General features: G+C 38.3%; 1 long non-coding RNA gene across 1 annotated transcript; it reads left to right on the top strand.

Moving 5' to 3' along the window:
• Positions 1–514: 514 nt before the first annotated feature.
• On the top strand, positions 515–3,851 carry LOC117360546. The gene is made up of 3 exons (XR_004539444.1): positions 515–621; positions 1,524–1,578; positions 3,424–3,851. It is a non-coding gene; the product is annotated as an uncharacterized LOC117360546 (long non-coding RNA).
• Positions 3,852–4,170: the final 319 nt, after the last annotated feature.

Below are 4,170 nucleotides of genomic sequence, written 5' to 3'. Positions count from 1 at the left end.
TTCACAAAGGAGGTGTTTAAAAGTTAGACAAAAAAATTCCTCTACGGTTAATAGTTAGACAAGGTTTCAGAAAATTACTTTTGATTTCTTATATTCATAACATTTCCAATATTCCTTTATCATTCTTAAAACTTATTTCAGAGAATTTACAATTATTACCAGGGTGCTGAAAATTGGTCAGCTTGCTTGTCAGCTAAGTTTCATCCACACACACAGTGCTGAAAAGTTGTCAGCCTGAAGGAGGGGCTGCCTTCCCCTCTCTATGCTAGAGACTGTTAATTATGTCCAGATGTTGTGCCCTTTGAATTTCTTTAGGTTACAAATATATATATTATGTTCTTCTACCAATTCTTTTGTTCAATACACAGCCATACATACACTCCAGTCATATTTGCTTGATTCATACTTGCTTGGCCAAGCCTTCATTCATAATTTCATTCATAACTATATTTAATTCCTGTTATATCTTAGTTTGGAACACGTTATCTTCCTAACCAATCTAAAACAAGCACATGTGGTATTAATTAACACCACATGGCTTAGAACAAAGACTTGGATAAACAAAATGGATTCCAAAGACTGAGAAGATATAGCAAAACGAAGAACCAAAATGAAGTCCATGTATCCTTTATGATTTCCTCCATGATCTAGCCTAATAGCAAAGTACATAAACAGATATTATTATGCTTTCCCTTATATTAATCTGTAGTGTGTTTTTCTGGCTTTAGCTACATTTATATTTAGATTTTTATTCACCTTTTTTCGTATGCTTCTATTGGGCGTGGCCTTAACTAACATATATGCTTGTATCTAACTAGAATTACCCAGAATCATACGAAAAATAGGCACTTCTGTAGAAAAACTCCACAAAAATACTGCACTACCATGTTCCGACATCCATTCCATTACCATCCCATAAACATCACCCCCTACTGGCCACGAGCCACTACTCCTCAGGAGGCAGATATATAAAGTTGTTATTACAATTTTATGGCGGGTGGAGGGGGGGTCAGTGACCACTGGGGGAGTGTATAGGGGTCTGTACTTTGTTCTTGCAGTGGTTATCTGGTCACTTTGGATAGCTTCTTGTGACTTAGACCTGGTTTTAGATGGCCTAAGTCACAACGTCCAAGTTCCATCTAGGCAGTGTTGTAAAACTTTTGGTTATACATGCAGTACGACTATGTCTAGGACGGCCTACATCCCGCCAAATCCCACATTCACCACTCCTCCTAAAACACCCCTTTTAGCTCTGGGTGTACTACATCACTGTGAAGGCCTAAGTCATTTTTAGATACGTCTAAAACCCGCTTCGATTATCGGTACTTGGACGACTTGTCTCACTGATCGTCTAAATGCCGATTTAGGCCGGGTTTTAGATGTATTTCCATTTCGATTATAAGCCCCATAATGTTCTGACTGCAAATAAATTGAAGAGCTTGGAAAGTTATTTTTTTAGGGGGGGAGGGGGTGGTCTTTATGATCTTTCTAAAATGGACCTTAACACCATACACCATATACAGCTTCATAAATCAGAATATATCTCGTTTAAAGAGATTTTAATTCCACTAAGGAGAGGTGAATAGAATAAAATTTCTGGGAATAACATGATTTTTTTTATTGCCTGGTACACCAAACACCGCTGTTGCTTCCTCTTCTGGACAAGGAAATTATCTTTGTCTCGTTCTACTAGGCTTCAGCATTAAAAATCTCAGGCACATTTTAAAGGGATGTGCCATTATGCATAGCCCTGCAAGGACATTCCTCCTTTTCACAAAGACCTACATAAAGCAATATGCTAAATTACAGCTGAAAGAAAGATGAACTAACAGACACATTTTCTTGCTTCTCCTCATTGCACTAAAAGGCATTGCTCCAATCCAAAACTACTTTATGTTTATAAGGAAAAATATTTTAATCATGGAAAAAATCTACTAAGTACCAGTATCAATCCCCCAAGCATGCTTAACAATAACAGATTTATGATGCTGGTTCAAAGTCATCTATACAATAGGGGTCAGATTAATTCTCTTAATAAATATATCAGATCTTGGCTTGATGCCAGACTGATTATTCATAATAACTAGGCTCATGGATCTTCCTTGTAAAACTGTATGTCCTGCCATCTCTATAATTTGGGTATCAATCTCCCAAAATATTTATCAACGTTTGTGAATACTGACCACTTGATATTCATCTCATGTCCGTCAGTAGTTTTAAAGATGCTAACAGTCATGGGCTACATCTAACTAGAATATTCAATCCCTGGGTTATGTCTGGGGCAATGCCAATCCAGAAGTTATGTGGGTGATGATAGGAATGTCTTTTGGGTGGTCTTATCTACCCAGTTAGCTATGCTGGCTTACATTGTAGTAGACATGGCTGCTGAGCTTATTGTGGCAAGGGATCTCCCTGCTGCAATAAATTTAGCGGTCGCCCATCCCACCCAAATGATTGCCGGCAGGAAGGATGCCCAATCCTTCCTGCCGGAACCCCATCCCGTAGATTGCAGCAGGAAGGATGCCTAATCCCTCCTACTGGAACCCTACCCCCGTAGATCGCACTGTTTTTTGTGGAGTGTGTAAATCATATGTCCACCCTAATCCTGTACAAAACATGCCCCAAACATGCTCCCTTGAGATTTAGACACACTTTAGAAAAACAACAAAGAAAAGCATCTAAAAATGTGTTTTCAAAATGACAACTTGGACATTTTATCAAATAAAACATCCAAATGCCACTTTATGCCATTTTGGGAACGTTTTTCTCTTTTGAAAATGAGACTCATAGTTAATCCAACGACTTTGGTATATTTGTCATAAATTAGAGCTGAAAACTACTGTATATGAGTCCCCTGTTCATAAAATGTGTGTATCACAAAATAGATCAGAAAAATTAATTTGTTCCACTTAACTGCATACACATAAATTTCCTGCCCTTTGTGTAACCTTGGTCATATTTTTTTTATGAATTTTCAAATTACAAGCTCAAGTAGAACAGGAATATTGAGGTATGCAATACTTCCATGATCATGATTTTAAAACTTTGAATCACATGGTTTTATCAGTATCGTCTTACAAAATACCATGATAAATATCCACTTACCCTCTTATGTAATGCTGTTGTGTCAAAACTCACAAGAATGCCCTGCCATTATTCTAGGTTCAGAGAATCATGTTTTATTATCACTATAAATATGCTAATAAATATTATTTTCTTTTCTTCTGGGTAGATTTACACAAGATTCAACATTACACAGTGCCATTTCACATCTTATTTTGCACGTATAAACATTTTTTTCATTCAAATGTCAACTCAATAATGATCTGGTCTTAAAGGGCCATGGATTTGAAATGTTGCCTTTCTGTGGCACACCCAAAGGGATTTACATTTATTAATTGCAGATCATTTTTCTGTCCCTAGGAGGCTTACAACCTGTTTTGTATACCTGGAGCAACGGAGGGTTAAGTGATTAGCTCGGCATCATAAGAGACATATTGGGACTCAAACCTAGGAGAGGATTCACAAAACTTACAGTGCCTTTAACAATTTGGAAAACGCGATCCTGGTTCCCTGAAGCAGTGATCAAAACATGGCACATCAGAACCAATGAATAAGATCAGTGCTTCATGTTTAAAAACTTTTTGAGATGAGAATACTACGAGAATGATTGTTCAGGTAGTAAAAGCTGCCAAATGTGGAAGACCGTGCAATGATTGGGCGGTAAGGCGTTTGGGGGCTTGACCTCTGCTTTCACCTTCGGGTTTCTGAGCATGTTTAAAGTTTCTTTATACATTTAAGCATATGTTTTACGATTTGAGAGAGACATTATTATTTTTTTAAGATAAATCTGCCAAACATACTCCTGTTAAGCCACAGGTGTCAAAGTCGGTCCTCGAGGGCCAGAATCCAGTCGGGTTTTCAGGATTTCCCCAATGAATCTGCATGAGATCTATTTGCATGCACTGCTTTCAATGCATATTCATTGGGGAAATCCAGAAAACCCGACTGGATTCCGGCCCTCGAGGAGGGACTTTGACACCAGAGCCGGCGATCAATGTAGGTTGAGTCCCAGCCATCTGAGTTAAATTCCCGCACTGAGACAGAGAACACTAGTGTGCCTGAGAAAATGTCAGGGAGAGTGACTAGACCAGGGCTGCCCAAGTCCGG

The sequence above is a fragment of the Geotrypetes seraphini genome, chromosome 5 (assembly GCF_902459505.1).
Source record: "Geotrypetes seraphini chromosome 5, aGeoSer1.1, whole genome shotgun sequence".
In the NCBI taxonomy this organism is placed as follows: Eukaryota; Metazoa; Chordata; class Amphibia; order Gymnophiona; family Dermophiidae; genus Geotrypetes; species Geotrypetes seraphini.
This window is presented reverse-complemented; position numbering and strand designations above follow the sequence as displayed.